Genomic DNA, 12462 nt, shown 5'->3' with positions numbered 1-12462 from the left:
ATTACATATACCCTGATGTACTCCTCAGTTTACATATATCCTGATGTACTCCGCACATATTACATATACCCTGATGTTCGCCGCACATATTTCATATACCCTGATGTACTCCGTACATATTACATATACTCTGATGTACTCCGCACATCTTACATATACCCTGATGTACTCCGCACATATTACATATACCCTGATGTACTCCGCACATCTTACATATACCCTGATGTACTCCGCACAGATTACATATACCCTGATGTACTCCTCACAGATTACATATACCCTGATGTACTCCTCACATATACCCTGATGTACTCCTCACATATTACATATACCCTGATGTACTCCTCACATATTACATATACCCTGATGTACTCCGCACATATTACATATACTGTAAAGGATCTGCCAGGCACAGTTTCGGGGTTAACGCGCATAGATAATCAGTCTGCACCTGCTTCTATGTCTGTGAGACTGACTCCATCTTCCACCACTCAGGGTGGCAGGCTTAGGAGTGGGAGAACCTATCACAGCCTGGCCAGACGGAGCTAGCTCCCGCCCTCTGTCTATTTATACCTGCCTTTCCTGTTCCTCCTTTGCTTGTGATTCTTCTTGTGTGGTTTCCTGGCCCTGCTGCAGCTTCTTGTACCATTGTCCTTGCTTCATATTGACCCTGGCTTGCTGAGTACTCTCCTGCTCTGCGTTTGGTACCTCGTACACTCCTGGTTTGACTCGGCTTGTTTACTACTCTTCTGCTCTGCGTTTAGCACCTCGTACTCTCCTGGTTTGACTCGGCTTGCTGACTTCTCTTGTTGCTCACGGTGTTCCCGTGGGCAACTGCCCCTTTCTCCCCCTAGCTCTGTGTACCCTTGTCTGTTTGTCTGTCGTGCACTTATTGAGCGTAGGGACCGTCGCCCAGTTGTACCCCGTCGCCTAGGGCGGGTCGTTGCAAGTAGGCAGGGACTGAGTGGTGGGTAGATTAGGGCTCACTTGTCTGTCTCCCCACCCCCGTCATTACATAATAACAAGCCCATACCTAGTCTACCCTGGTCCCTGACACCACTATGGACCCCCTTGAGACCCTGGCTCAGCAAATGCAGGGTCTCTCCCTACAGGTCCAGGCCCTGGCTCAGAGGGTCAACCAGCCTGATGCTACCATGGTAGTCCCTCACCTCTTGAACCCCACCTCAAGTTGCCCGACCGGTTCTCAGGGGACCGGAAGACTTTTCTCTCCTTTCGGAGACTCGGAGGTACCTATGCAACTCGGGGCCTCCGTGTCCCCCCAACAACGTAGAGATTTCCGCAGGAAGAATGGTCTCTGCTTTTCCTGTGGGGAGAACAAGAATCAAGTGAACAACTGTCCTAAGCGTAAGAATGCAGCCGGAGAACTTCCGCGCCTAAGTGATCATCGGGGAGGTCACTTGGGCGCACAGGTATTTCCCGTAAATATGAAACGTAATAAAATCTTGCTTCCCTTTCAGGTCTGTTTTGGTGGTAGGTCTTCTATCGGCAGTGCCTTCGTGGATTCAGGGTCTTCTGCTAATATCATGTCTGTGGAATTTGCTATGTCTCTAGCTATGCCTTTGATTGATTTGCCTAAACCTGTCCCGGTAGTGGGTATCGACTCCACTCCTCTTGCTAATGGTTATTTTACACAGCATACCTCTGTTTTTGAACTCCTTGTTGGCTCCATGCATTTGGAGCAGTGCTCTGTACTGGTGATGCAGGGATTATCGTCCGATTTGGTTTTAGGCCTTCCCTGGTTGCAGTTGCATAATCCCACGTTTGACTGGAATTCTGGATACCTTACCAAGTGGGGTAATGAATGCTTGACGTCATGTTTTTCTGTTAATTCTATTTCTCCCCCTGAGGTGGTGAACACGCTACATGAGTTTGTTCAGGACTTCGCCAATGTTTTCTCTAAGGAGGCCTCCGAAGTGTTACCTCCTCATAGAGAATATGATTGCGCAATCAATTTGGTACCAGGAGCTAAGCTCCCTAAGGGTAGGATATTTAATCTCTCTTGTCCCGAACATGAAGCCATGAGAGAGTATATCCAAGAATGCCTGGCCAAGGGTTACATTCGCCACTCTACTTCTCTGGTAGGTGCTGGCTTCTTCTTCGTAGGGAAGAAGGATGGTGGTCTTAGGCCATGTATTGACTACCGAAGCTTGAATAAGGTCACTGTAAGGAACCAGTATCCCCTTCCTCCGATTCCTGATCTCTTTAATCAGGTTCAGGGGGCCCAATGGTTCTCTAAGTTTGATCTACGGGGGGCGTATAACCTTATCCGCATCAAAGAGGGGGATGATTGGAAGACTGCGTTTAACACGCCCGAAGGTCATTTCGAATACCCCGTCATGCCCTTTGGGTTGTGTAATGCTCCCGCGGTCTTCCAGAATTTCATAAATGTGATTTTAAGAGACTACCTGGGGTTATTTCTTGTAGTGTACCTTGATGACATACTTGTGTTTTCCAAGGACTGGTCCTCCCACATTGACCATGTCAGGAAGGTGCTCCAGGTCCTTCGAGAAAACAAACTGTTTGCTAAGACCGAAAAATGTGTGTTTGGGGTGCAGGAGATACCATTTTTGGGCCAAATCCTCACTCCTCATGAATTCCGCATGGACCCCGCCAAGGTCCAGGCTGTGGCGGAATGGGTCCAACCTGCCTCCTTAAAGGCGTTACAGTGCTTCCTGGGGTTCGCTAATTATTACAGGAGGTTTATTGCTAACTTCTCGGTCATCGCTAAGCCTCTTACAGATCTCACTCGCAAAGGTGCCGATCTCCTCCACTGGCCTCCTGAGGCTGTCCGGGCTTTTGAGGTCCTTAAGAAGTGCTTTATCTCGGCCCCGGTGCTGGTTCAGCCCAACCAAATGGAGCCATTTATCGTGGAGGTTGACGCGTCCAAGGTGGGAGTGGGGGCTGTCTTGTCCCAGGGTACCAGGTCCCTCACCCATCTCCGTCCCTGTGCCTACTTCTCCAGGAAGTTTTCACCCACTGAGAGTAACTATGATATTGGCAACCGCGAACTCTTAGCCATTAAATGGGCATTTGAAGAGTGGCGCCACTTCCTGGAGGGGGCTAGGCACCAGGTAACGGTCCTTACCGACCACAAGAATCTGGTTTTCCTAGAATCTGCCCGGAGGCTAAACCCGAGACAAGCTCGTTGGGTGTTATTTTTTACCAGATTCAACTTTGTGGTCACCTATAGGGCTGGGTCTAGAAATGTTAAGGCTGATGCACTGTCATGTAGCTTCATGGCCAGCCCTCCTTCGGAGGAAGATCCTGCTTGTATTTTGCCTCCAGGTATAATCATTTCCGCTATTGATTCTGATTTAGTCTCTGAAATTGCGGCTGATCAAGGTTCAGCTCCCGGGAACCTTCCTGAGAACAAGCTGTTTGTTCCCCTGCAATTCCAGCTAAGGGTACTTAGGGAAAATCATGACTCTGCACTATCTGGCCATCCAGGCATCCTGGGTACCAAGCACCTCATTGCCAGAAACTATTGGTGGCCTGGGTTGCCTAAAGACGTTAAGGCCTACGTCGCCGCTTGTGTAGTTTGTGCTAGGTCCAAGACTCCCAGGTCCCAACCAGCGGGCTTACTATGTTCTTTGCCCATTCCACAGAGACCTTGGACCCATATCTCCATGGATTTTATCACCGATTTGCCTCCATCTCAAGGCAAGTCGGTGGTGTGGGTTGTAGTAGACCGCTTCAGTAAGATGTGCCACTTTGTGCCCCTCAAAAAACTACCCAATGCTGACGTTAGCTACCTTGTTTGTCAAACACATCCTGCGTCTCCATGGGGTCCCTGTCAATATTGTTTCTGATAGAGGGGTACAATTTGTTTCATTGTTTTGGAGAGCCTTCTGTAAAAAGTTGGAGATTGATCTGTCCTTCCCCTCTGCCTTCCATCCTGAAACTAATGGCCAAACGGAGAGGACTAAATCAGTCTCTAGAACAATATTTAAGGTGTTTTACCTCTGACTGTCAATATGATTGGGTCTCATTCATTCCCCTCGCCGAATTTTCCCTTAATAACCGGGTCAGTAACTCGTCAGGGGTCTCCCCCTTTTTCTGTAATTTTGGGTTTAATCCACGGTTCTCTTCCGTTTCGCCTGGTAGTTCCAACAATCCCGAGGTAGAGGTCGTTCATCGAGAACTGTGCACAGTCTGGGCTCAGGTTCAGAAGAACCTAGAGGCGTCCCAGAGCATACAAAAAACTCAGGCAGATAGAAAACGTTCTGGTAACCCCTTGTTTATGGTCGGGGGTCTGGTGTGGCTATCGTCTAAAAATTTGCGCCTTAAGGTCCCGTCCAAGAAGTTTGCTCCCCGGTTTATAGGGCCGTACAAGGTCATTGAAGTCCTCAATCCTGTCTCCTTCCGACTGGAATTGACCCCATCTTTTCGAGTACACGACGTGTTCCATGCCTCCCTCCTTAAACGCTGCTCCCCGTCCTTGGCTCCATCGAGGAAACCTCCGGTCCCTGTTCTCACCCCTGAGGGGGCAGAATTCGAGGTGGCCAAGATTGTGGACAGCAGGATGGTCCAAGGCTCCCTCCAGTACCTTGTCCATTGGAGAGGATACGGGCCTGAGGAGAGGACTTGGGTACCCGCTCGGGATGTTCACGCTGGGATATTGGTCAGGAGGTTTTACCTTCGTTTCCCCAGTAAACCAGGTCCACTTAGAAAGGGCCCCTCATAAAAGGGGGGGTACTGTAAAGGATCTGCCAGGCACAGCTTCGGGGTTAACGCCCATAGATAATCAGTCTGCACCTGCTTCTATGTCTGTGAGACTGACTCCATCTTCCACCACTCAGGGTGGCAGGCTTAGGAGTGGGAGAACCTATCACAGCCTGACCAGATGGAGCTAGCTCCCGCCCTCTATTTATACCTGACTTTCCTGTTCCTCCTTTGCTTGTGATTCTTCTTGTGTGGTTTCCTGGCCCTGCTGCAGCTTCTTGTACCATTGTCCTTGCTTCACATTGACCCCGGCTTGCTGACTACTCTCCTGCTCTGCGTTTGGTACCTCGTACACTCCTGGTTTGACTCGGCTTGTTTACTACTCTTCTGCTCTGCGTTTAGCACCTCGTACTCTCCTGGTTTGACTCGGCTTGTTGACTTCTCTTGTTGCTCACGGTGTTGCCGTGGGCAACTGCCCCTTTCTCCCTCTAGCTCTGTGTACCCTTGTCTGTTTGTCTGTCGTGCACTTATTGAGCGTAGGGACCGTCGCCCAGTTGTACCCCGTCGCCTAGGGCGGGTCGTTGCAAGTAGGCAGGGACTGAGTGGTGGGTAGATTAGGGCTCACTTGTCTGTCTCCCCACCCCGTCATTACATATACCCTGATGTACTCCTCACATATTACATATACCCTGATGTATTCCTCACATATTACATATACCCTGATGTACTCCGCACATCTTACATATACCCTGATGTACTCCGCACATCTTACATATACCCTGATGTACTCCGCACATCTTACATATACCCTGATGTACTCCGCACATCTTACATATACCCTGATGTACTCCGCACATCTTACATATACCCTGATGTACTCCGCACATCTTACATATACCCTGATGTACTCCGCACATCTTACATATACCCTGATGTACTCCGCACATCTTACATATACCCTGATGTACTCCGCACATCTTACATATACCCTGATGTACTCCGCACATCTTACATATACCCTGATGTACTCCGCACATCTTACATATACCCTGATGTACTCCGCACATCTTACATATACCCTGATGTACTCCGCACATCTTACATATACCCTGATGTACTCCGCACATCTTACATATACCCTGATGTACTCCTCATATTACATATACCCTGATGTACTCCTCATATTACATATACCCTGATGTACTCCTCATATTACATATACCCTGATGTACTCCGCACAGCTTACATATACCCTGATGTACTCCGCCCAGCTTACATATACCCTGATGTACTCCGCCCAGCTTACATATACCCTGATGTACTCCACATAGCTTACATATACCTTGATGTACTCCTCACAGCTTACATATACCCTGATGTACTCCTCACAGCTTACATATATCCTGATGTACTCCTCGCATATTACATATATCCTGATGTACTCCGCACATATTACATATACCCTGATGTACTCCTCACAGCTTACATATACCCTGATGTACTCCGCACATATTACATATACCCTGATGTACTCCGCACATATTACATATACCCTGATGTACTCCGCACATATTACATATACCCTGATGTACTCCTCACATATTACATATACCCTGAGGTACTCCTCACATATATCCTGATGTACTCCTCACATATTACATGTACCCTGATGTACTCCTCACATATTACATATGCCCTGATGTACTCCGCCCAGTTTACATATACCCTGATGTACTCCTCACAGATTACATATACCCTGATGTACTCCTCACAGATTACATATACCCTGATGTACTCCTCACAGATTACATATACCCTGATGTACTCCTCACAGATTACATATACCCTGATGTACTCCTCACAGATTACATATACCCTGATGTACTCCTCACAGATTACATATACCCTGATGTACTCCTCACAGATTACATATACCCTGATGTACTCCTCACAGATTACATATACCCTGATGTACTCCTCACAGATTACATATACCCTGATGTACTCCTCACAGATTACATATACCCTGATGTACTCCTCACAGATTACATATACCCTGATGTACTCCGCACAGATTACATATACCCTGATGTACTCCGCACAGATTACATATACCCTGATGTACTCCGCACATATTACATATACCCTGATGTACTCCGCACATCTTACATATACCCTGATGTACTCCGCACATCTTACATATACCCTGATGTACTCCGCACATCTTACATATACCCTGATGTACTCCGCACATCTTACATATACCCTGATGTACTCCGCACATCTTACATATACCCTGATGTACTCCGCACATCTTACATATACCCTGATGTACTCCGCACATCTTACATATACCCTGATGTACTCCGCACATCTTACATATACCCTGATGTACTCCGCACATCTTTCATATACCCTGATGTACTCCGCACATCTTACATATACCCTGATGTACTCCGCCCAGCTTACATATACCCTGATGTACTCCGCCCAGCTTACATATACCCTGATGTACTCCACACAGCTTACATATACCTTGATGTACTCCTCACAGCTTACATATACCCTGATGTACTCCTCACAGATTACATATACCCTGATGTACTCCCCACATATTACATATAGCCTGATGTACTCCTCACATATTACATATACCCTGATGTACTCCTCACAGATTACATATACCCTGATGTACTCCTCACAGATTACATATACCCTGATGTACTCCTCACAGATTACATATACCCTGATGTACTCCGCACATATTACATATACCCTGATGTACTCCGCACATATTACATATACCCTGATGTACTCCGCAAATATTACATATACCCTGATGTACTCCTCACAGATTACATATACCCTGAAGTACTCCTCACAGATTACATATAACCTGATGTACTCCTCACAGATTACATATACCCTGATGTACTCCTCACAGATTACATATACCCTGATGTACTCCTCACAGATTACATATACCCTGATGTACTCCGCACATATTACATATACCCTGATGTACTCCGCACATATTACATATACCCTGATGTACTCCGCACATATTACATATACCCTGATGTACTCCGCAAATATTACATATACCCTGATGTACTCCTCACAGATTACATATACCCTGAAGTACTCCTCACATATTACATATACCCTGATGTACTCCTCACAGATTACATATAACCTGATGTACTCCTCACAGATTACATATACCCTGATGTACTCCTCACAGATTACATATACCCTGATGTACTCCTCACAGATTACATATACCCTGATGTACTCCTCACAGATTACATATACCCTGATGTACTCCGCACAGATTACATATACCCTGATGTACTCCGCACATATTACATATACCCTGATGTACTCCGCACATATTACATATACCGTGATGTACTCCGCACATCTTACATATACCCTGATGTACTCCGCACATCTTACATATACCCTGATGTACTCCGCACATCTTACATATACCCTGATGTACTCCGCACATCTTACATATACCCTGATGTACTCCGCACATCTTACATATACCCTGATGTACTCCGCACATCTTACATATACCCTGATGTACTCCGCACATCTTACATATACCCTGATGTACTCCGCACATCTTACATATACCCTGATGTACTCCGCACATCTTACATATACCCTGATGTACTCCGCACATCTTACATATACCCTGATGTACTCCGCACATCTTTCATATACCCTGATGTACTCCGCACATCTTACATATACCCTGATGTACTCCGCCCAGCTTACATATACCCTGATGTACTCCGCCCAGCTTACATATACCCTGATGTACTCCACATAGCTTACATATACCTTGATGTACTCCTCACAGCTTACATATACCCTGATGTACTCCTCACAGATTACATATACCCTGATGTACTCCCCACATATTACATATAGCCTGATGTACTCCTCACATATTACATATACCCTGATGTACTCCTCACAGATTACATATACCCTGATGTACTCCTCACAGATTACATATACCCTGATGTACTCCTCACAGATTACATATACCCTGATGTACTCCGCACATATTACATATACCCTGATGTACTCCGCACATATTACATATACCCTGATGTACTCCGCAAATATTACATATACCCTGATGTACTCCTCACAGATTACATATACCCTGAAGTACTCCTCACAGATTACATATAACCTGATGTACTCCTCACAGATTACATATACCCTGATGTACTCCTCACAGATTACATATACCCTGATGTACTCCTCACAGATTACATATACCCTGATGTACTCCGCACATATTACATATACCCTGATGTACTCCGCACATATTACATATACCCTGATGTACTCCGCAAATATTACATATACCCTGATGTACTCCTCACAGATTACATATACCCTGAAGTACTCCTCACATATTACATATACCCTGATGTACTCCTCACAGATTACATATAACCTGATGTACTCCTCACAGATTACATATACCCTGATGTACTCCTCACAGATTACATATACCCTGATGTACTCCTCACAGATTACATATACCCTGATGTACTCCGCACATCTTACATATACCCTGATGTACTCCGCACATCTTACATATACCCTGATGTACTCCGCACATCTTACATATACCCTGATGTACTCCGCACATCTTACATATACCCTGATGTACTCCCCACATCTTACATATACCCTGATGTACTCCTCATATTACATATACCCTGATGTACTCCGCACAGCTTACATATACCCTGATGTACTCCGCCCAGCTTACATATACCCTGATGTACTCCACATAGCTTACATATACCTTGATGTACTCCTCACAGCTTACATATACCCTGATGTACTCCTCACAGCTTACATATAACCTGATGTACTCCTCACAGATTACATATACCCTGATGTACTCCCCACATATTACATATAGCGTGATGTACTCCTCACAGATTACATATACCCTGATGTACTCCTCACAGATTACATATACCCTGATGTACTCCTCATAGATTACATATACCCTGATGTACTCCGCACATATTACATATACCCTGATGTACTCCGCAAATATTACATATACCCTGATGTACTCCGCAAATATTACATATACCCTGATGTACTCCACACATATTACATATACCTTGATGTACTCCACACATATTACATATACCTTGATGTACTCCTCACAGATTACATATACCCTGAAGTACTCCTCACATATTACATATACCCTGATGTACTCCTCACAGATTACATATAACCTGATGTACTCCTCACAGATTACATATGCCCCCACAATATGAACTAAAATACCAGTAAAATCCCAAACAGAACAACTACAAAGCAAAATCTGTGTTCCAAAATTTAAATGGTGGTCCGTTCCTTCTGAGCCCTACACTGTGCTTAAACAGCATTCCATATATATGGCGTTCCCATATCCATGAGAACCCGCTTAACAGTTTATGAGGTATTTGTCTTCAGTGGCACAAACTGGATACAACATATTGTTTACTAAAATGGCATATCAGTGGAAAATTGCAATTTTCACTATGAACCATCCGCTGCACATTAATTTATGGTAAAAGAAATATGTGTAGGTCAAAATGTTTACTACACCCCTTAATAAATGCCATTAGGGGTGTAGTTGCCAAAATGGGGTCACAACTTGGGGTTTTGTTTCACTATTTGACCTCAGAGCCCTGCAGAGGTGGGCCATTGCTGTGAAAATCATAAAAATAGGCCTTAATTGAGCCCCGTCGTATGTCCAGACAAAAGATTATGGCCACATGTAGAGTGTTTCCAAAGCCAGGAAACATAGCATAATAATTATAGCGCTGACTTTTCATAGTGGCACAAACTGGGCACCACATATTTGGCATTGAAATTACCTATCTGTAGAAGAATTGCAATTTTCACTTTGCACCATCTGCTGCACATTTCTAATGAAAAAAAAATCTGTGGGGTCAAAATGCTCACTATACCCCTAAAAAGGCCTTAAGGGGTGTAGTTTCCAAAATGAGGGTCACTTATGTGGGGTTTGTTTTACAATTTGACCTCGGAGACCTGCCATTTTGGACCAATGCGGAAAATCACCAAAGTAGGTCTCAAATGCACATGATGCTTTTACACTTAAGAGCCCTCTCCTATGTCCGGGCAAATGATAAATGCCTTGAGGGGTGTACTTTCCAAAATGGGGTCATTTCTCAGGGGGTTGCTACTATACTCTGGTACCTCAGGGGCTTTGTAAATGCGCAATGGTGCCCGAATAACAATCCAGCAAAATCTGCACTCCAAATCCAAATGGGGTTCTTTCTCTTCTGAGCCCTAGGGCCACACATGGGGTATTGCTGTACTCAGAGAAGAAATTAAGTAACAAATTGTGTGGTGTTTTCTCCTATTACCCCTTGTGAAAATAAAATAATGGAAGCTAAAACAACATATTTTTTTAAGAATGAATTTTTTTATTTTCTCTCCCTAATAAAATCTATGAAACATCTGTAGGGTTGAAATGCTCACTACACCCCTAGATGAATAACCTGAGGGGTGTCGTTTCCAAAATTTAGTCACTTTTAAGGGGTGTGCACTGTACTCTGGTAACTCAGGGGCTCTGCAAATGCAACATGGCGCCCCAAAAAAAATCCAGCAAAATCGGCATGCCAAATAGCGCTCCTGCCCTTCCGGGCCGTGCACCCAAATAGCAGTTCACGATCACATATGGGGTATTGCCGTACTCTGAAGAACTTACTTTACATATGAAGGGGGGGTTTTCCTCCTTTATTCCTTATGAAAATTAAAAAAATCTGAGCTAAAACTTTATTTTATGAGAAAAAAAATTAAAAAGTAATTAGATTTTCATTTTCACAGCCTCAATTCAATAAATTCAGCAAAGAAAACCTGAGGGGTCAAAATGCTCATATACCCCTAGATGAATTCCTTGGAGAGTGTAGTTTCCAAAATGGTGTATTTTTGGGGGAGTTTCCTATATTTTGGCACCACAAGACCTGTTCAAACCTGACATGGTGCCTAAAATATATTCTAACAAAAAGACCCCATAATGCACAAGGTGCCCCTTCATTTCTGAGGCCTGTGTTTGAGTCTAGCATACTAGGACCACATGTGGGATATTTCTAAAAACTGCAGAATCTGGACAATAAATAGTGAGTTGCGTTTCTCTGGTAAAACTTTGTTACAGAAAAAAAAATTGATTAAACTGAATTTCTGCACCAAAAAATATTTAAATTGTAAATTTTACCTCTACTCTTTGTCACGAGGCGGGTCAGTGGACCCACTAGGCCGTACAGCCGTAGCGGGGAGGCAGCCGGCCAAACAACAGGAAACCCCAGCAATACAATGTCCCGCACAAGGGTACCTGGGTAGTCCAGACAGTGGCCGCAGCTATGGCACAGACGGAGACGGGCGCAGCAGGTAACGCCAGACGTGGCGGATTACACAGGTGCCGCAGCTTGCGCCAGACGTGGCGAGTTACTCTGCACGTGGCAGATGACACAGGACGTGGCGGATTCCTCCGGATGTGGCAGATGACACGGGACGTGACACGACTCCGACACTACTTGGCACAGGAACAAGGACAGCACGGGATACAGGAACAGGTAACAAGGCACGGGTAACAATTGGAACGGGAAACACTAAGGGACCATTTGCAAGACAGACTGGGAAAACTAACAACTCTCAGGCAAGGATCATAAGGCCTCGAGCCTTCTTATAGACCAGGAAATCATGGCAGTT

Source organism: Rhinoderma darwinii, chromosome 11, assembly GCF_050947455.1.
Source record: "Rhinoderma darwinii isolate aRhiDar2 chromosome 11, aRhiDar2.hap1, whole genome shotgun sequence".
NCBI lineage: Eukaryota > Metazoa > Chordata > Amphibia > Anura > Rhinodermatidae > Rhinoderma > Rhinoderma darwinii.
This window is presented reverse-complemented; position numbering follows the sequence as displayed.